At 41.8% G+C, this 22,466-nt stretch overlaps 1 protein-coding gene across 8 annotated transcripts in view; it reads left to right on the top strand.

Moving 5' to 3' along the window:
• Positions 1-758: 758 nt before the first annotated feature.
• The window catches only part of LOC139535555 (neural cell adhesion molecule L1-like protein), an 80,279-nt gene continuing 58,571 nt past the window's right edge, over positions 759-22,466 (top strand). For 7 of the 8 annotated variants that reach the window (XM_071335067.1, XM_071335065.1, XM_071335066.1 and 4 more), the window contains exon 1: positions 759-1,096. The gene's annotated coding sequence lies outside the window, so the exon portion shown is untranslated. The remainder of the gene's footprint in view (positions 1,097-22,466) is intronic. The other variant, XM_071335071.1, reaches the window with a different exon arrangement.

The following is a 22,466-nucleotide window of genomic DNA, read 5'->3' as shown; positions in this document are numbered from 1 at the left end:
GGCAGTGTTGTCATCCAATTACATCACTCTCAGCCATAAACATCGTTTTTCCTGGAATAATTGACTCTGTCCAGACCACAACATCAGCTACCCAGAATAACTGTATCCAACTATTGCCCTTATAACCTAGCTGACAGCATGCATTTCTAATGTGTTACAGCGTGTTACTCATCACTGACCAGAGCTTAGATGGCAGGTGTCTCCTGAAAATTTCTAATTAGCACCCAGTAATATGGTGGAGGTTGAAAAGCTAATTTGATTGCTACCTGACCTCCCCCACCCCGCACAGCTGATCAGTGGCACAGAGATTGAGCAAGTGCTTTAATGATGTTGCTGCTACTGCTGCTGTCTGAGGTTGTGAAACAATCCCTCCCTACACGGAGTAGTATGGTGTCTTCCTCACCAATACGACCGTTAGGCTCTCATACATTGGGAATTAGCTGTTGACTTATCGACACAAATTATGTGAATATATTTTTTGTACATTATTTGTATTGTGTGGCTCACTAATAGCCTACCTGCATTAAGTGGTTCCTATACAAACCTATACCACCCATGCCCTTGGATAATCTATCTGCCATATCCTGTGAAGTTGTTTGATTACATTCACAGTTCTAATTCCCTTTTCCTCTGATTTACACTCACAATTTCAATTCAATTTTCCTCCCATTCAATATACTGTTTGTCTTCATTCGAGTTGGCTGTCACCCCCCCCCCCCCTCCTCCCCGAAACCTGCCTGCTCATTTTGCTAGCGCAATAACGTTGCTGTCATGGAGGTTGTTTTAACCCGGTCACACCGTTGAGAAGTTGTGGAGGGTTTTCTCGGTTGCCATGGATTTCTAAAAGCTATTGACAGCGATAGGGTCCCTTTCTCTGAATGTCTTTGTAAAAGACAACCTATTACTTTTCCCTGTTTCTTTTTTTCAGGGGGAGCGATAGCGTCTACGGTGAGGAAAGCGTTCTCGTGTCATTCTAGTTCCGTCTGACCAATTGCGCACGTTTTGAGATTCAGTAGCGATAAGTATCTCAGGCGGCTGTAAACGAAATTCAACCTCTGCAAACTGCTTGAACGATAGGAACTGCTCTTTAAAAAAAGTAAGTGTATTTACTTTCGCAAATCTATCTTTGTATATATTTACTGTAAATGCATAAATGTTTTTCTCCCTAATCTGTTCTTGTTCATTAGTTCGTCATTTTGTGATACTTTGCTCCAAAGTTGGCAAGCATAAATAATCATAGCCGGTGTATCAAGTAGGCTACTAAGAGGCAATTCGCTATAGGCTATATCATAGAAGAATGACTTGTAAAATAAAATAGAAAATGTCAGAGTGAATATAAAAATCACTCATACGCTAATGCCACAGGCTGTAGCCTAGAATGGATGTCTCTATTGCCATTATAAACAATGTTGGTTTACATGCGTTCATCTCATTGATTTCTCTTACATCTACATGGATTTCTTAAAACAATATCCATTGATCACACAGCATGCATAGTGCTTTATGTTGCATAGCAATACTATTGTTGGCAGGGATGCTGAGTCAATAGTGCAGAATTGCAAGGTTTTTTTCACAACTTGGAATGGTAGCCCAGACAATTTGGGGAAACCCTATGGACACTTTATACTTCATTTGTTATTGGGGGCATGGGGAGAAACTGACCTCCGCCCCTAATGTCATCTACCACTGTGAGCTACTTTTCTCCATCAAGGAAATTCATCTCCGTCATATGCATTGCTATGGATTATGAGGCAAGTGTTGTTTGTGGAGAACACATGGCCTCACAATATGATGAGTGATTTGTCTTTAATGAGTCAAATGTAAGTCACATTCGAAGCAGCAGATTGCTATTATGGGAGCCTCTACATTTCATAATTGATTTTGAGCAAGATTGAACCCGGTGATGATGATTCGTTTTTGTGCGAGTCTAAAGATACCAGTATGTACAGCATAATGAAGCACGCTTGGTTTTGCCTCAGTGATTCCTCTCAGAATGTGCTTTTAGTCATTAAAACAACTAAGTAGTAAACATTTTGGTCGGTTGTTTCCCTACACACAGTACAGTACCTCTTGGGGATTACGTGCTTGGAGAACCTAAGAGGAAAACATATCACAGCTTCTGCTCAATTTCGTCCTGTTTTGATATGCTTCCATTCTTCTTCGTCTTGTGCTTGTGTGCAGCAACACTTGCCAAGCCACATCAATTAGAGGGACCTTGTGAAGGTCACACTTCCATGGAAAAAATCACAAGTTATTTTTACCCCTTTCTCAGGTAAAGGTGGCCAGGCACATCCAATGTGGATTGATGGGCCTATACCTAGATCCTGCAGTGTGTATGTATGTACAAAGAGTTTATACCAGCTGAAGTGTGATATCCTGAAGGGATGTCGTGCTGAACCAGGTAGCTCATTATTATTCCACGCTAAAGATGGAGCCTCTCATGGCACCGGGGATCACGCGTCGTCCCAAGCCTCTCAGTATTCAGGCCACTTGTGCTTTGTGCCTAAAAGTAGGTCGAATACTTCTCACCAAACAACTTGAATGAAGTCCAGTGTAATTGGACAAGGAACGGCTCCACCACAGGTCCAGGTCAGCCATGGCATCTCTCACCACTTAACATGTGAATCCGACCGGACAGATTTCATGCCTATTTTGTTTTTAGGTAAAGAAAGTGCATGAAAAATACCAGATTGTGTCAGGGTAGTAAAGCTACCGGCATGGCCATTCAACATAGTTTGAAGACTGAACAGTAGATTCTAAAAAACTCAGACAATATCCATTTCATTCCCTTACTCTCTCTTCCCTACACAGATCAGAATACAGTCAGTCATACAAACACACACCTGTGCCTGTAACTACATTTGCTGCATTGCCTTTTCATTTACATGCAATCCCTAATACAAATAAGCAATGCCTCCTGAGACAGCATGACTTTTGAAGCTGTGAGAGACACATTGTGTGTGTGTGTGTGTGTGTGTGTGTGTGTGTGTGTGTGTGTGTGTGTGTGTGTGTGTGTGTGTGTGTGTGTGTGTGTGTGTGTGTGTGTGTGTGTGTGTGTGTGTGTGTGTGTGTGTGTGTGTGTGTGTGTGTGTGTGTGTGTGTGTGTGTGTGTGAGAGAGAATGAGAGAGAGAGAAGAAGTGGGAGGAAGAGAGAGAGACAGGGAGATGGAAGAAGAGGGAGGGAGGGAGAGAGAGGGAGAGGGAAGAAGAGGGAGGGAGAGAGAGAGACACTCCATTATTCTACCGGCACCCTCCTGACTGATGGAATCCGTATTACACACACAGGCTACTATTAGAGATGAGCTTGACAACAGGAAGCAGAGATGAATTGCTGTACAGATGTAATTGCCCATTGATGATGCCGCTTTATCCCTTCATCTCTAAAACACTGTGGCGATAGATAACACAGATTAGCCTTTCTTGACCCTCCCTGGACTGTGACAGAGAGAGCAATTATACTGACCCAGGAACAGATACCGATATCATAAACACTGATTATATGAAACATTGTGACACGCCTAGCTGTACTCCAGACAGCAGACTCTATATCGCATCGACAGTGTGTTGGAAGGTGTGGTGGAGACTAGCAAGTACCCAGGCCTAATTGAACTTCCGTCGGTACAAGCTATTACAGTGACAACTCCTGCTCCCTTTAGTGCAGGCAGTGTTCACAGTGCTGCAGCTCTGCCTGAACCCTCCTCTTTCATGTTTACCGCTGGTGACAGGAGGAAGAAGCAATCTGCCCTGGATGTTCTGGAAATGTGTTTGGTTACATGAAATATTCATTTATCGTTCTCCATAATCCCTGCCTGCTTTTCTGGAAATGTGCATACAGTATCCGTCCTTGTTATGATACCTTTAAATTAGACCCGGGGAGAGATAGCGGCAAAGGAATGATTCTGTCCATTCAGCCTTGGAGGGGTTGGGTGGGGGATGATGAAGATGCAATGATAAGAGTTGGCGATCACCTTTAACAGGCTGCTGTATTGTTGGGGACACTGGGTCTGCTATGCACGAACAATTCGTCTTCAAACCTAACACTGAAGGACAAACCTGCAATGAGGTCAATGTTATCGCACATGTTCAGGGGTTCCTTTCCCAGAACAACCCAGTGGGAGGGAGATAGGAGGCTGGTCTCTCTCGCTGGCAAGGTCCCCTGTACACTTCCGTGCTTAAGGCATTGGCTGGGGCTATCATTCTCCATGTGACATGACTAAAGGATATGCCATTGCAGAGAGTGAAGCCCTGTCCCATTCAGTGCACTTGGTTTATTGCAGTCCGGATTATCATTTGCTTGTGGCTATAGGCTTACAAGCTTGTCATATCTCAGATGTTGTCATGTGTTCTTTCAGAAAGAGGCAGTTTGTGGTTATTGTTATGTCCTGGCAGAGGCATTCACAGCTCCATATTAGACATGTCTCCCCTTTATGGTGCCTTAGGCTATTTGTGAAAGGCTTTTCCATGAGAAATAAATCGTCTTTCCCTTTTCTCAATGAAACAGGCAGCATCTTACTTGTTCTGGCTCAGTACATGGTGAAAATGGCAGCTTCAAATACAATTTTGTACAGTTTTATGAAAAGCAAATCCACAAAATCATGTTTGCATTTTTCATCCTGCAATGTTTTCATAGGAATGAGAACCACAACCAATAGGATTATGTTTTATTGGATGCCATTTGAGCCAACTGTGCATTGCCTTTCTGAAAGAACAGGGTTTACAATCTAGCCCTGAGCCACTCTAGCCCTGCACGCCTATTATCATTCAGATTTATGGTGCTTTTTGTTTTGTGGTGGTCTGAATTTTCACAAGTGAATCTAATACAGTATATGTCAAAAAACACACAATGGAAAGGCCAGAGTATCCACAAGGTCCTCAAAGGTACAACAAAACCCGACAGCCTTAGCATAAAGAGCAAGTAGTTACAGAGGTAGGATCTTCATTTGATCGCTCTTTTGTTGCTGAGAATTATCCTGCACGGCAGGAAATGCAAACTTGTAGTGTATTGAAGGTTTCAAAGGGCCTTTAAAGTGTGTAATTTCCACTTTAAAATGTCAGACTTGGTTTGCCTGAGCTACAAGAAATATCCATTAATTATAATCCACATAATAATTCACATTTCCTGTTGCTGCAGGATTATTTTCCTGCTGTAGAAAACTGGCTCAAATGAAGATCCCACATCTGTTTGATCCCGAATGAAAGCCAGCAGAATATCACCATTATTCCCAGTTTAATCTCATTCCAGATAACTGGTGAATATTGAACAATACTGAACAAAGAGCAAAGACATAAAAGTGACAAATGTCCTGAATGGAATAGAGGGGGGATCACAGTCTCCTCGGCTGTGTTCCCGCAGAGGGTATTGTGGTGGTTGCATGGGCAAGGTTACAAGGCACCCCCTAGGGACGAGGTGTAGAAGAGCAGACAGGACGGAGGAAGACAGGACAGGCTTGGGGACAGGCAGATCTGGACAAGGAAAAGAGCCGTTGTCTCAAGTAGCATGATACGACGAGGTAGCAGAAAGTTCCCCCTTCCTTCCCCCTCAGTTGATGGGTAAATGTCATGTAAATCACTAAGGACAACGCGGAGTGTAATTTAGGAGAATATTGACTACACAAAGGATACACGAGGCTCATGTTTAACATCTACTACATGCGTTGCTATGTAATAGAGTATAACTTTCCTCGTACCAACTGTATTGTGTGGGCAATGAAAATAGGTGCATGTTGTACACACAACCATATGGCGTTGTTGTTGAATGAATCTGGTGGGTAGACAGACGCCAAGAAACATCAACCGTATGCACCGTGACCCCATACATCCAAGTGTACACAAGCACAAGCACCAGGTGCTCCACCATGATTGCCTAACCCGCGTGTGCTCACCATTTTGCGGCTTCCCATAATATTACAATGTAACTCCTGTTTTGTTTGGAATGAGATATGTCCCTAATAAAAGCCCCAGCCAGCGTCTGTAGGGGGAAACGTAATGTCTGTCCCTAAGACAGAGCCTGGTGTGAGGGCAGCGGTCCTCTGGGACCTCATTACACAGCGTGGAGCTCTACTGGGGGCTGTCTGGGACGCCTGGCTGCCTGGGACTCTCAGCAAAAGATGGAGATACATGCTAGATGTAGGATCACTGGGTGTGATAAGCTATACACCAGCATCCCAATGTGTACTGCTCTGCATAGCAAGAGCCTGTTTACTGGCTCAGCCATGCCTAGAGTCAGGGCTCTCCCCTAACGGGGGATCAGAGCACGTATCAACCATAATTAGAATAATGAATCAAGGAGGGCATGCTTAATAGTTGGATGGGTTGCCATGTGTAAAATCTTAATCTCCTCTCAGTTTGCTTTTGTCCCAATGACTGTAAATTAATGGACAAATCCATCGATTACGTGAAAACATTAATTCTTATGTGAAGACCAGTGGATGCTGCTGAGGGGAGGACTGCTCATAATAATATCTGGAAGGGAGTAAATGGAATGGTATCAAACACATGGAAACCATGTGTTAGATGTATTTGATACCATTCCACTTATTCCACCCCAGCCATTACCATGAGCCACCAACCTCCTGGGGTGAAGAATCAATAGCGCATTGGGAGTTGGTTTTATCTTGCTAAGATGGCGTCTCATGAAGAAATAATATGCGCAGTTTGAGCTAGTCCAGGAAGTGACGTTGCAGGCTAGCTCAGTGCTGCCCCCACTCATTGTGTATCTCAAGTTGAAGGCTGGCCTCCGGAGTGGTGAAGCAGTCTAAGGCACTGCATCACAGTTTTGCGGTGTCACTACAGCCTGGGGTTCGATCCCCGGCTGTGTCACAACTGGCTGTGATCGGGAGTCCCATAGGGTGGCGCACAATTGGCCCAGCTTCGTCTGGGTTAGGGGAGGGTTTGGCCAGTCGTCAGTTGATCGGTGTTTCTGCCGACACATTGGTGCAGCTGGCTTCCGGTTTAAGCGAGCGGGTGTTTAAAAAGCAGCGCGGCTTGGCGGGTCATATTTCGGAGTGACTCGACCTTTTCTTCTCCCGAGCCCGTTGGGGAGTTGCAGCGATGAGACAAGATTATAATTGGATTTCAATTGGAATCATGAAATTGTGGAGAAAAAGGGGGTAAAATAAAAAATATATAAAATAAACATTAGCTTTGAAGGATTACCGAGGTACTGCAGGTTGCCATTAGCAACTAAATGATCCTTATAACTCCTTCTGTGTGAGCTTTTAAAATAATCGGTTCAAGGACATACATCTGGTGTAATAGATGCAATTATTGGTGCCATGACTGTCTTCAAAATGTTTTTTTTTTATTTACTCAGAGATTGACCACGAAGATTGTCATTTTCCCATTCACTATAATGGGGGATCATGTTTTCTGAAAACAGTGCCTGCAGTACCACGGTCGGCCTTGCACTTCGTGGCTTCAATGAGAGGGGGAAGTCGTTCTCCCCTGTATTAACTTATGTTGGTTAGAGTTGGTTAATGTTACTGAAGCACAGCAGCTGGAAACAAATTACTTAATCATTTCAATTGAATGAGTGCTTTCAGGGATTCTCATTTATCATAGCAAAATTGGAGTTGCTTTTCATAGTTGATTTCCCCAGCTCAATTCACAATTATATGACACCCTAAGACTCATCAGCAATCAGCTGACTGTTTTGGTGCAGTTTTTGAAATGATAAAATACATTTTACATGTCTACAATATTTAACTTGACTGCTTGGCCATGAACTTCCATTTTGGAGATTTGTCAGAATATTTAATGGCTTTCTGAACATCTTTGTGTCGGTCCTTGGCATACTGGTGGACAGCCAGAACACAGCAATAGTCTATTTCTTAATGTTCTCTCCCCCAGACATGGAAAATGTTGAGTAAAAGCCTTGCCAAACTGGTCAAGACCCAGCACCATTTGTCAGCTTGGGGGTAACTTCTGCCCATTTCTACTGATCTAACCGTGAGACCACCTGCAGAGCAGTGGAGACCCTTTGACCTCATTATTTTTTCCATCTCCAGATTCTTGGGTAAATACCAAAACTCCTGGCTGGAGCCATTTATTTTTATGGCGCTACATTGGATTGGATTGTAAGTTAGCCTGCCACCTATCACTTTCCAGGGTTTACTGCTAGGTTTTGCTAGTGCCAGGGAAGTGGTTTTGTGTGAATTGACTGCAGGTGTGTCTAAGTAAGTGAGTGAGGCTGAGTTTTTATTTCTGTCAGTGGGTTAGGGGGTCCAGTCTTGATAAAACCACATGGTGTCTTTCCTCCTAATCAGTATCTCATATATCCCTAATTTAGATAGAAACCTCTCTCTGCACACATCATTAACTATGTTTCCATAAACTTCTCCAGTTATTTTTTGTCAACATTTAGATAGTTCACATAGAAAATAGATGTGACAATTGCCTGCTACAGTGTGTTTCCATTGAACTGTCTTGTGTCGTTAAAAACAGCTGGACGTAATGACGTCACCCCCCCCCCCAATAAATGGTGTATTACTAATTTGGCAACAGCCTGTTTCATGTCTCAAGTCAGCATAATTCTCATGTGCCAACATATCGCCACAGTCTTGCACAGAAACTTGCACTCCTGTACTCCTGTAGATCTGAAAAAATTGGATCTTGAAATTTGCATCCAGCCAACCAGGAAAAACAAGACGTGAAATTTGCATCCAGCCAACCAGAAAAACAATACGTGAAATTTGCATCCAGCCAACCAGGAAAAACAAGATGTGAAATTTGCATCCAGCCAACCAGAAAAACAAGACGAAGCAATACAGGCATTCATTAAAGTCGGGACAATCCTTGTCCTGCAAAGGAACATTATTTTTGTTGCAACATTAGTTTTGTGGAATAAACCTGGGTCAATTGAAACCTGCCTAACAAGGCTTTGGGATAGTATGAACAGTAAATGCCACCTGTTGCTATTGTTTTACACTTTACAACTTAAAATGTCTTCATCATGTCTTGCTATGGACTTATCTCATTAATACTTAAACAGACAAAGGCTTTAGTCCAAATTTACATTTGCTGTTCTAATATACCATTTTGGTAAAGAATAGATCATAACGGAGGGTAATATCTGTGGTAAGTAGTGTTTAACTGCATTGGCTAATCAGTGCAATGCAACAGATGAGTTCCATACAAAATAAATGAGCATCCACTAGAATGGTATTGTAGGGTGTTGTGTGCTTGTTATTTGAGGAAAGAGCTTGGGTATGTGGGGAAACATATTTTTTTTCCTGTGTTTTATATTATATTGTACTGCTGATGAAACTAACACTGTGAACGTGTGAAACAATTTGATTGGTGTTACTTCTGATAGTTGCAGGTTTGCATGGGCATGTTTTGGCTTTCCATGGTGACATCACCATGCGGTCAATTGCTTATTAGACCAATAACAAAAAGTGTTCCAATAACAGCTAGTATTCCATTTTCCCCTCCACAATTAGACCACTCCAGACAGTCCTAGCTAAGTTATTGCTTGAGAAATAGTTTTTTGCTAAAAAGCTACTTTTCCCATTTTAATGGAAATCTATTATAGTAAGGTATTTAATTGTTACCCATAAAATATTTGATGTAAAAAAAAACAGCTGCATTGGGCCTTTAAAAGTACTCTGAAAACAAATTATTCCTTTTTTGGAGGATGATGAAAGAGTAAACAGACCCTAATTATTTTATTTATGTTGTCTGTTGCCATTATATTTAGGAAATCCCGTACACGTGCGCTTAGGTTTTCCAATCTTATTTTCAAAGTAAACTATCTCTAAGTAGCATCTGTGCCATATTTCTCTCTCAGAAATGTAATAATACTATATAATACTACAGTACTTACTATAGAATTCTATTGTAAACTGTAGTATACTGTAGAATACTATACTTCAAACTGTAGTTTCCCGCGATCATGTGTAGTACTTACCAGAGGTGGGACCAAGTCATTGTTTTACAAGTCACAAGTAAGTCTCAAGTCTTAGCACTCAAGTCCCAAGTCAAGATAGGCAAGTCCGAGTCAAGTCTCAAGTCAAGACTGTCAAGTAGCAAGTCAAGTCTCAAGTCTTTAACTTTGAGTTTCGAGTCAATAACAAGTCATTTTCACCTTTATTTAACCAGGTAGGCTAGTTGAGAACAAGTTCTCATTTACAACTGCAACCTGGCCAAGATAAAGCAAAGCAGTTCGACACGTACAACAACACAGAGTTACACATGGAATAAACAAACATACAGTCAATAATACAGTAGAAAAGGTCTATATACAGTATGTGCAAATGAGGTAAGATAAGGGAGGTAAGGCAATAAATAGGCCATGGTGGCGAAGTAATTACAATATACCAATAAAACACTGGAGTGATAGATGTGCAGGATATGAATGTGCTACGCGTGCTCTTCACCAAATGTAATACCATTTCATATTTTTAACAAGAGTAATAGCCTACATGATACACTAGTAAAGTAATAAAATATATAGCTGTTGGCTATATTAGCCACGACTTACCGTTCTTTGTGCAGCTTCAAAAGTCGAACAAAGTTGGAAATTGTTGCGCCTCCGTCTATAATTTTCTTCCCGCATGTTTTGCAAGTTGCAATCCGTTTTTTGTTGATACAGCGTTGTCTTTATATCCGTAAATAATAATTCTGGTTATCATCTTTCCAAGGGCTCCATCTGAATTCACCCGCCCACGTACAACTTTTTCTCAGCGGGCACAATTTTATTGGCTGCTGTCCGATTCAAACTGTAATCCGTTAAATGAAGAGTTGATCCACTGCACACTTTTAAATTTTGGATTGAGGAGGGTATCAAGTCAGGTCGAGTCATAAGGCTCAAGTCCAAGTCAAGTCACGAGTCATTGGTGTTAAAACCTGTTGAGGATAGAGGGCGCTATTTTCACTTTGGGAAAAAATCGTGCCCAATTTAAACGGCCTCGTACTCTATTCTTGCTCGTACAATATGCATATTATTATTACTATTGGATAGAAAACACTCTCAAGTTTCTAAAACCGTTTGAATTATATCTGTGAGTAAAACAGAACTCATTTTGCAGCAAACTTCCTGTCAGAAAGTGAAAAATCTGAAATCGAGGCTCTGTTCCAGGGCCTCCTTAATCATTTGCTTGAAATTTATGACTATACATGCACTTCATACGCCTTCCACTAGATGTCAATAGGCAGTGAGCGGTGAAATGGGGTGTCTAGCTTTATCTGAGGTCAAAAGAGAGGTCTTGGAATGACATGATCCCAATTTCCTTTGTTCAGGAAGGCGCGGGAAGGACATCAGCATTGGCTTCTGAAAAGCTTTCGTTATAGACGGCTAATATCTCCGGCTTTGATTTTATTTGATAAATGTGATTATATCATCGTAAAGTATGTTTTTTCAATATAGTTTTATCAGATTATTGAAAGTTTTTCGGGAGTTTTAGCGTGTTCCGTTCTCTGCGTTTGGTGACGATGGACAGCTTCGCGCCACTTGGCTAGTTTTGGTTGCTAATTCAACAGACGAAGAGGACATTCTAAATCCAAACAACGATTATTCTGGACAAAGGACCCCTTGTACAAGATTCTGATGGAAGCTCAACAAAAGTAGGACCCATTTATGATGTTATTTCGTATTTCTGTCGAAAATGTTTATTTTCCGACCAGATTTTGGGCGCTGTCTCGCTATAACGTAAGCTCTATGTCGTACTAAAGTTATTTTTAGAATTCTAACACGGCGATTGCATTAAGAACTAGTGTATCTATCATTTGCTGTACAACATGTATTTTTTAGTAAAGTTTATGATTAGTTATTTGGTCAGAATAGGTGAGTGTCAGAAATATATCCGGAGATTCTGGAAAAAAGTTGCTACGTCTTCACAATGTATAACCACGGATTTCAGCTCTAAATATGCACATTTTCGAACAAAACATAAGTGTATTGTATAACCTGATGTTATAGGACTGTCATCTGATGAAGCTTGTCAAGGTTAGTGAAATTATATATCTTTTGCTGTTTTTTTGCGATCGCTAACTTTTGCTGCTGATAAATGGGTTGTGTTTTTGGCTATTGTGGTAAGCTAATATAATGCTATATTGTGTTTACGCTGTAAAACACTTAAAAAATCTGAAATATTGGCTGGATTCACAAGATGTTTGTCTTTCATTTGCTGTACACCATGTATTTTTCATAAATGTTTTATGATGAGTATTTAGGTATTTCACGTTGGTCTCTGTAATTACTCTGGCTGCTTCGGTGCTATTTGTGATGGTAGCTGCAATGTAAAACTATGATTTATACCTCAAATATGCAAATTTTTCGAACAAAACATAGATTTATTGTATAACATGTTATAAGACTGTCATCTGATGAAGTTGTTTCTTGGTTAGTTTGGTTGGTTCTTGGTTAGTTTGGTTGGTTTTGTGCAAGCTACCTGTGCTGTGAAAAGAAATGTCTGTGCTTTTTTGTATTTGGTGGTGAGCTAACATAAATATACGTGGTGTTTTCGCTGTAAAACATTTTAAAAATCGGACATGTTGGCTGGATTCACAAGATGTTTATCTTTCATTTGCTGTATTGGACTTGTTAATGTGTGAAAGTTTAATATTTCTACAAAATATTTTTTTGAATTTCGCGCGCTGCCTTTTCAGTGGAATGTGGGCGGAGTTCCGCTAGCGGAACCCCGGGGCTAGACAGGTTTTAAAGTCAAAGTCGAGTCCAAGTCATCATATTTGTGACTTGAGTCTGACTCGAGTCCAAGTCATGTGACTCGAGTCCACACCTCTGGTACTTACTATATAATGTTGTAGTATACTGTAGAATACTACAGTAAATACAAAATAAATGTGTAGTAAATACTACAGTAATGTTTGCAAAGACGCTACAGTCCGCAAATCACTACACATTTTTAACTATAGTAAAAACTAAAGTCTGGGGCCTCCCGGGTGGCGCAGTGGTCTAAGGCACTGCATCACAGTGCTAGCTGTGCCACCAGAGATTCTGGGTCCGAGCCTAGGCTCTGTCGCAGCCGGCCGTGACCGGGATGCCCATGGGGTGGCGCACACTTGGCCCAGCGTCGTCCGGGTTAGGGAGGGTTTGGTCGGCAGGGATATCCTTGTCTCATCGTGCACTAGCGACTCCTGTGGTGGGCTGGGCGCAGTGCATGCTGAGCAGGTGTACGGTGTTTCCTCTGACACATTGGTGCGGCTGGCTTCCATGATGTGCATTGTGTCAAGAAGCAGTGTGGCTTGGTTGTGCATTGTGTGTTTTGGAGGATGCATGGCTCTCGACCTTCGCCTCTCCCGAGTCCGTACGGGAGTTGCAGCGATGAGACAAGACTGTAACTTCTACCAATTGGGGAGAAAAAAGGGTAAAATCATTTTTTTTTAAAGGCTTGTCTGCAAAAACACTACAGTGAATATCATAGTATTTATACCATAGTTTTTATACCATAGTATTTCTACAATAGTATTTCCTAATGTGGGAGTGATTGAGCGTGGGGGCTCTTTCAATCTCCCTCAGAGATAACAGTGAGTTGTTGCACATATTTTTCATACAAAGTTTCTTAACCTCTTATGGCTGCAAGGGAAATTATTGAGTAGCCAGAAAAAAGGTGCCCATTTCAAACGGCCTCGTACTCAATTCTTGCTCGTACAATATGCATATTATTTATTACCTTTGGATATAAAACACCTTCTAGTTTCTAAAACAGGTTTAATTATTTCTCTAAGTGAAACATAACTCTTTTTACAGCCCATTTTCTGGAAAAAGTGAATTTTCCAAGAAGCTATGTCTCTCTTCAAGATACTCTCTATAAAAGGCCTTGGCACTTGGGACTGTACAAACACGTCACACATCTTCCCCTGGTTGTCATGCGGAAGTGAGAGAAAAAAGGACTTGATTATCTCTGTCAGGGACTGAAAGGAACCTCTTTGAGTGATAAGTGCGCACTTTATAATTTTTTCTGGGCGCGAAGTAGGAACTGGACCGCGCTCCTGGAAAACACTCGTTATAGGTGAATATGACCTCCAGCTTCGATTTTCTTTGATACATGTCACAAAATCATCCTAAAGTATGTTTTTTCAATATACTTTAATTATATTATTGAAATTTATTCTGGACTTTAGACGTGATGCGACGCAAGAATTTTGTCAAGACGGAGAGGTTAGCATGGCATGGCCAGTGTGTCATGCTAATTCAACAGGGACATCGTTCGTTCTAGGTCCAAATGAACACGGTTCTGAACAAAGGACCCTTTGGAGAACATTCTGATGGAAAATCAACAAAGATAAGGACCCAATTTGGGATGCTTTTTCATATATCTGTCGAACTGTGCTATCGCTAGCGTTTGACTAGAATCAATGCTGCTGTGTGCTAGCTATTGTAGTAAGCTAATATAACGATATATTGTGTTTTCGCTGTAAAACACTTCAGAAATCGGAAATATTGTCTGTATTCACAAGATCTTTCTCTTTCATTAGCTATCCACCATATATTGTTCTGAAATCTTTTCTGATGTGAAATTAGAAGTAGACGTTGGTGTCTGTTTTCTCTGGCTACTGCCGTGCGATTTCTTACTGTAGCTATGATGGTAGCAGTAATGTAAAACTGATTTATAGCTAAAATATGCATTTTTTTTGAACAAAACATAGATTTATTGTGTAACATGTTATAGGACTGTCATCTGAGGGAGTTTTTTCTAGGTTATTTAGGTTAGTTCTAGGTTAGTTAGGTTGGCTTTGCATGCTAGCTGCATGCTAGCTGCATGCTACCGGTGCTGTGAAAAATATGTCTCTCTTTTTGTATTTGGTGGTGAGCTAACATGAATATATGTGGTGTTTTCGCTGTAAAACATTTAAAGAATCTGAAATATTGTCTGTATTCACAAGATCTTTCTCTTTCATTAGCTATCCACCATATATTTCTCTGAAATGTTTTCTGAAGTGTAATAAGGTAGTTGACGTTGGTGTCTGTATTTTCTCTGGCTACTCCCGTGCGATTTCTTACTGTAACTATGATGGTAGCAGTAATGTAAAACTGATTTATAGCTAAAATATGCATTTTTTTTGAACAAAACATAGATTTATTGTGTAACATGTTATAGGACTGTCATCTGAGGTAGTTTTTTCTAGGTTATTTAGGTTGGTTCTAGGTTAGTTAGGTTGGCTTGTGCATGCTAAATGCAGCCTACTTGTGCTGTGAAAAATGTCTTTCTGTCTTTTTTTATTTGGTGGTGACCTAACATAAATATATGTGGTGTTTTCTCTGTAAAACATTTAAAAAATCGGACATGTTGGCTGGATTGACAAGATGTTTATCTTTCAAATGCTGTATTGGACTTGTTAATGTGTGAAAGTTAAATATTTTACAAAAATAGATTTTGAATTTCGCGCTCTGCACTTGGACAGGCTGTTGTCATATTGATCCCGATGTCGGGCTTGCAGCCTGAAGAAGTTAAAGACAGCTTGCAAAAGCTCAAAAGATTAAGGCTTTAGTCGTTTTGAGGAGTGATCCAACAGCATGCAAAACCTAAGAAGGAAATCTCCTGAAGGGGAGGGGTACAAAATAGAACAATAGAATAGTAATGCCATGGAAACAATGATGATGCCAACATTCAAATAGATGAATCAGTAGAGATATAAAGATGGAAAATATGTGCTTGGTTTCGTTTACTCTATAGGGACTTGAGAGAACCAATTGAATTCCAAATTCATTAAAATAACAGACTTTACTTACATTTTTCAATAGTCAGCACATAGATAGACCTCCCACAAGCTGGTGTAATCTCAGTGCATAGAGGATTTGAAATGGCTGTAAGGCTCCAGGCGATGGCTTTGAAACAAAAACAGATCAATAGAGGTGATCTAAGAAAAATCCCGCTTTGATATCTGGGGCTACAGGCCAGGAAATGTTCCCATCAATCTTTGGTGACAGAGACTCTCTCCTGATTGGATGGACAGGCTGCGCTCTATGTCGTTCTATTGACCCTGCCAGTTTCCTGTGGCGTCTCTCAGAGTGGGACTGTGCGTCATTTTTCCGGTGTGAGAGGCAGGGAGGCCTTGTGTTGCATGACTCACCTCAAAGACTACAGCTAATTGGGATGCGGCCGCAGTTTTGTAGGCATTTGTTGTCTCCTCGCAAATGACAACACTCCATGGAACAGATTTTTCACTGCTCGGATTCGTTAATGTCCTTCAGATGTGTGTGTGTGTGTGTGTGTGTGTGTGTGTGTGTGTGTGTGTGTGTGTGTGTGTGTGTGTGTGTGTGTGTGTGTGTGTGTGTGTGTGTGTGTGTGTGTGTGTGTGTGTGTGTGTGTGTGAGAGTGTGTGTGAGTGTGAGTGAGTGAGTGAGTGAGTGAGTGTGTGTGTGTGTGTGTGTGTGTGTGTGTGTGTGTGTGTGTGTGTGTGTGTGTGTGTGTGTGTGTGTGTGTGTGTGTGTGAGTGTGAGTGTGAGTGTGAGTGTGAGTGTGAGTGTGAGTGTGAGTGTGAGTGTGAGTGTGAGTGTGAGTGTGAGTGTGAGTGTGAGTGTGAGTGTGAGTGAGAGAGAGAGAGAGAGAGAGAGAGAGAGAGAGAGAGAGCCGCGCAAGCACGTCTACATGTGTAATTGTCATCAACAAAAGGATTAGGATTGAGCTATCATTGTATCCAATGCTGTCATCTTCAGATGTCTATTGTTTTCAGATCAAACTGTGTTCTACAGGCACAGGCAATCATACTGTCTCCCCAATTATTGTCTGAATACGGAGCTTTATATCTATTCAGCGTCACGCACAATGGCTTTTCTCATGAATGAATTGAACACAAGCTTTTGTGTGAAGGAACAGAATATGTCTGAGACAAGAGGCAGGGATCTGCCTGCAGCTCTCGTTACCAGTTGACAATTATTTCCTCTGTTCCAGAATCTCCTCAATGTAGTAAACAATGCAGGGGTTAAAGATCCCAGACTGGGGGTCATGATAATTGGGAGACCATGTTGCTCTTACAATAAGATGACAGGGTCTACAGAGGATGAACTCTGGCTTATCACCAGAAAGCAGGTCTGATTGACAACCTGAGCCTTGGGGACTTACCAATTCCCTCAGGCACTACTAGTCTCTTCTCTGCTATAGCCTAAATAAATCTTCCAGGCTTCCTGTTTTTAAAGTATTTTACACCTCAGTAATTCCTTCTAACTGCTATTGGCTGCAGCTGAGACAGTTTCCATTGGCAACCTGTGCCATTAGGGACACGTGATGAAACTATCGAGTGTGAGGCGCCTGTGGCTCTGGCCCACATGTTCTCACACAGCAATATGTTCTCACACAACAAACCTGTCCACAAGTGTTTTTCTGTGTTTGCCCCTAGGGGGCCTGAGTCTTCTTGCTGAACACACACTTTTATGGCCCCCATGTCACCACCCCTGGGTTAACTCACCTGCAGTTGAGATGTTAGGAGCGTGTCTAAATACTCCATGTTGTCCCCTTGTAGCAGCAGGGGACCTGTGTTCAGGATGCCCCTGTTTACTGTTGGGGTCACCACCAGCAGTGGTAGAGGCAGAGAGAGTTTGGGGGTCAGACAGGCCCCCCCCCCCCACCTCCCGCTAGTCCGTATCTAATGTCATTACTGACACGGAGGCTCCCTCAGCACCCTCCCTCTGTTTGAGTAAAACAACAATCCTTGCTCACTCCACCCTGCTCACCCCTACCACCCGTGGAGTGAGCAGAGCTAGGTCTGCTGATTCTAAGTGTGCCAGCACACCCATTAACCCGCTGCATTATCCTATCTCTTTATGCCAGTGTATGAAGGGCACTCAGGCAAGCTCTTCTCCATTCATTAGAGAATAGACTGCATTCCTTCCAGTGAACATGGACATGGTGTGCTGGCCCTTGAAAAGCTTTCATTCCGATTGTGCTTCTGAACAGTAGCACCACTGTTCCCCCATATACAGTGCTTTCAGAAAGTATTCACACCCCTTGACTTTCTCCACATTTTGTTGTGATACAAAGTGGGATTAAAATGGATTTCATTTTCATTTTTGTCAACAACCTACACAAAATGCTCTAATGTCAAAGTGGAGGGGAATTATTTTTAAATATATAATAATGAATGGAAAATAGGTTAGATAAGTATTCATCCCCCGGAGTTAATACATGTTAGAATACATGTTAGAGTCAACTTTGACAGTGATTACAGCTGTGAGTATTTCTGGGTAAGTCTCTAAGAGCTTTTCAAACCTGGATTGTACAATATTTGCCCATTTATAATTTTTTTAATTCTTCAAGCTCTGTCAAGTTGGTTGTTGATCATTACAAGACAGCCAATTTCAAGTCTTGCCATCGATTTTCATGACCATTTCAGTCAAAAATGTAACTAGGCCACTCATGAAGGTTATTGTCCTGCTGAAAGGTGAATTTGTCTCCCAGTGTCTGTTGGAAAGCAGACTGAACCAAGTATTCCTCTAGGATTTTGCCTGTGCCAAGCTCTATTCCGTTTATTTTTATCCTAAAGAAGTCTCTAGTCCTTGCCGATGACAAGCATACCCACAACATGATGCAGCCACCATCATGCTTAAAAATATGAAGAGTGGTATTTAGTGATGTGTTGAGTTGGATTTGCCCCAACCATAATGCTTTGTATTCAGGACAAAAAGTTAATTTCTTTGCCACATTTTTTTTCAGTATTACTTTAGTTCCTTATTGCAAATTCATGTTGGATTCATGTTTTGGAATATTTTTATTCTGTACAAGCTTCCTTTTTTTACTCCATCATTTACATTAGTATTGTGGAGTACTACAATGTTGTTGATCCATCCTCAGTTTTCTCCTATCACAGCCATTTAACGCTGTAACTGGTTTAAAATAACCATTAGCCTCATGGTGCAATCCCTGAGCGGTTTCCTTCCTCTCCATCAACTGAGTTAGGAAGAATGCCTGTATATTTGTAGTGACTGGGTGTATTGAAACAGCATCCAAAGTGTAATTAATAACTTCAGCATGCTCAAAGGGATATTCACCTTACAGATAATTGTATTTATGGGGTAGAGAGATAGGGTAGTCATTCAAAAATCATGTTAAACACCATTATTGCACACAGAGTGAGTCCATGCAACCTATTATCTGACTTGTTAAGCAAATTTTTACTGCTGAAGTATTTAGGCTTGCCATTACAAAGGGGTTGAATACTTTTTAATTAATAAAAACGTCATTCCACTTTGACATTATGGGGGGGGGGGTATTGTGTGTAGATCAGTGACACAACATCTAAATGTAATCAAGATGTAATAGTCAACGGGTGTGAATACTTTCTGAAGGCACTGTACATAACCCTCAGGAAACAACTTAAGGAAATGTGCCCCTCATCAGTTGTTTGTTCAGACACACCCTTACCCAATTTCCGGCATTTGAGTGCCTGCTTAACATATTGCGTTACATATTCAGGCAAGTGAGCATCAAAGTCAAGGCACTCGATGGGTCAAATGAGTTATGTCAGATTTTCATTCAGTTAACACCCTATGAACTCAGTGAACAAGAACGTCAACAAACAGAGTCTCTCTGTCGTAACATTTAACCTCTGTGTGCCTACGTATGCATACTAGAGGATGAGCCAAAACAGTGTTCCGAGACAGTTCTGTAACTGTCTCAGCGTTGTAAGTGAAGTCACGTCTACCTGTCTGTGAGCTATGAGGCTGTGAAGTGGGGCTGGGACAGTGCGAGCCTACACAGCGAGTGCTAGTACTAGCGCTGCATGCTAAGGGGGAATTCCACTACCTCTGCGTTCAGCTCAGACAGGAACCAAGGGGGATTTGTTTTCCTCAACAAGAGCTGCAAATAATATCAAATGGTTTCCCCCCCACAGTTCCTGATACATGGGCCTGTGTTTCTCCTGCTGCTGCTGCAAAGAGAGAAAATGGCTGATTTAAGGAGCCGTGCTTCTCGGTCTCTATCAATGCACGGTAGATTTGGTGATGAGAGAGGTTGGCAACTTCAGTTTGATGCTTTGATTTGTTCTATTTGTGGAATCCAGATGCTAGAGATCACGAATGACACATGACTGCATTTTCCCCCTTCATATTTCACCTTGGTTTGAGGTTTTCATGAATGAGTGCAAATGTATTGGTGTGGTCAATTTCCTTCCCCTAAAAGGCTTTCCTCAACCTACATGTTAACAGTGTTTTGCGATGTTGCGTCCCACTGGGCACACACTGGTTGAATCAACGTGGTTTCCATGTCATTTTAATGAAATTACGTTGAATTGACGTCTGTGCCGATGTAACCGGTGTGATAATGCTAGCTAGTTAGCTGGGTGCACGCTAATAGCGTTTCAATTGGTGACGTCACTCGCTCTGAGGCCTTGAAGTAGTTGTTTCCCTTGCTCTGCAAGAGCCACGGTTTTTGTGGAGCGATAGGTAATGATGCTTTGAAGGTGTCAGTTGTTGATGTGTGCAGAGGGTCCCTGGTTCAAGCCCAGGTACGGGCGAGGAGAGGGACGGAATCAAAACTGTTACACCCAGTGGGATATTACGATAGCAGAAATCCACTCTATCAAATGGGTTGGATCAGACAAAAAAATTGTTGGTCAATACTATCAACTAAGCTCCAGTGCTTTTATTCGCCAGAGCGATAAAATTGTTGCCTGACCGGTTCCTGCCTATTGGGCCGGTGAATGAGGAGATACAGACCCATCACAGGAGATCCCACTGTCAGGACAGAGCCTGAGGGCTCTGGGCTCAGCATGTCTAGAATGCAGAGCACAGCATTCGAGAACTCCACCAGCCATCATCATTAGAGCTCTACTTCTCCAGAACGTAATGGCCATCCCTGCTCTGTTGTGTTCTGCCACCTAGGCATTTTCTGAGTGCTCATTGGAGACCGGCCGGTGTGAAGCCATGAATTAATGGTGGTGTGATGAATCCTACGTGCTGTCAACCCTTTTAGAGGATGCATTGAGCAGCTCTTTGAGGAATCAACCACGGTGAGTCGATCAGAGGTAACGTCCTCTCTCCACCAAGGCCACATCCTCAAAGGCGGCTAATTTGGGCTTTAAGTCCTCGTTTATCTTCATATAAAGGCTGAAAAGAAGATGGCGTTGTTTACTGGTTTCAGTATTGAGTGAGGCAGCGGGCTGGGAAGGAGGAGGGGAAGACAGTGGAGGCAGTGTTTGGCTTGGGGGAAGGGGAGCTGGTTGGTGCTGGTGAGCTAATGGAAGTGCTATCCCTAGACTCCTAATTACATTGAAGAGATTTCAGATACCCGTACGACGTACATCTTAAAACACGGAAAGCATTTCACTTTTTAAGAGGATGATTATTAAACGACTCCCATATTTCCATAGAATCGTCTTCATTAATCATGGTTCTGTGAAGTGCCATATTTTAAAATCAATACAACGCCATGACAAGACACATTAATCAACTGTGTTTACTGTTAATCATATTAAAAGGCTTTAAATGCTTGTAGTCTTTTTCCAATTATGTGCTCCCCCTTTGTCATCTTTGTGGAGTAGGTATAGATTTTTTGCCGGCCAAATGAACCTTTTGCTAAGAGCCTGCAGTCATCCCCTTCTCCAAATGTACACTTTGCAAATCAATAACCCCAGAGAGGTTGAGGTTAATTCACTCCACCGTCTCCGAGGTACTCGTTGAGTCAATTTGGTTTAATGTCGTCCAGCCTGCTGTTGTTGCTATTGAACAGGCTTGTTTGACATAGTCGCAGAAAGCAACACATTTTCAATCGGCGCCATGTTTTTCTCATGTATTTTGAGTATCGTATTCATTTCATTTGGAGGCAGCCATGAGAGAAACACATGGGGGTGTTCTTCTTCCTGATTTGGCTCTCAATCAACTTGTGACTCCCCTCTGACAATCATCGCTGGATGTGTCTTGATGTGATTCATATCTGTCACATGGGGCATCATTAATAATGATTAGCCTGTGGCTGGACTGTGGCATACCTGATGCTGATCAATACTTATATTCCATCAGATCAATGTCCAGTGTCGTCATGCAGAACAGGGGTTCTGATCTCTGGCTCTCGTTGGCGTATTTGTTTTTAATTTCATTCCTAATCTTATTAAAAGGGTTTAGTCTGTCCTCTGTGGTAAAACCCTTGTGTGCGCTGACAGGAGGCAACCTTCATTTGTCTGTCTGTCCAACTGTAGCTCCCCGCCTCTCTCAACCTCCTCTACTCATTGCCAATGATGGATTCCCTACCTCTGCTTTCTCTGCTTCTGTTTACTCTGATTATTCAGCACATCAGGCACAGTGCAGCACCTCAGGTATAGATGAAGGACTCATTTCAATATCTTTGTGTGGGTGTGCATCAGTAATTCAATTACACATTCACCAGGAGGTTTGAAGTTAGAGAGGGATACAATTTAATGTTATTAATGAGAATGGATTAAAGGACCGGTGGGATTCTATTGTATTCTGCACTGTGTCAATGGATAGTACATTGTTATGGGGATGCTTTCCCCTAATTTCTGCAATCGACTGATTGGGGTCCTCCCCAGTATCATAGTTTAATCTGCTTAAAGCT

This window comes from Salvelinus alpinus, chromosome 12 (assembly GCF_045679555.1).
Source record: "Salvelinus alpinus chromosome 12, SLU_Salpinus.1, whole genome shotgun sequence".
NCBI lineage: Eukaryota > Metazoa > Chordata > Actinopteri > Salmoniformes > Salmonidae > Salvelinus > Salvelinus alpinus.
The sequence above is the reverse complement of the archived record's forward strand: the minus strand, read 5'-3'. Positions and strand labels throughout refer to the sequence as shown.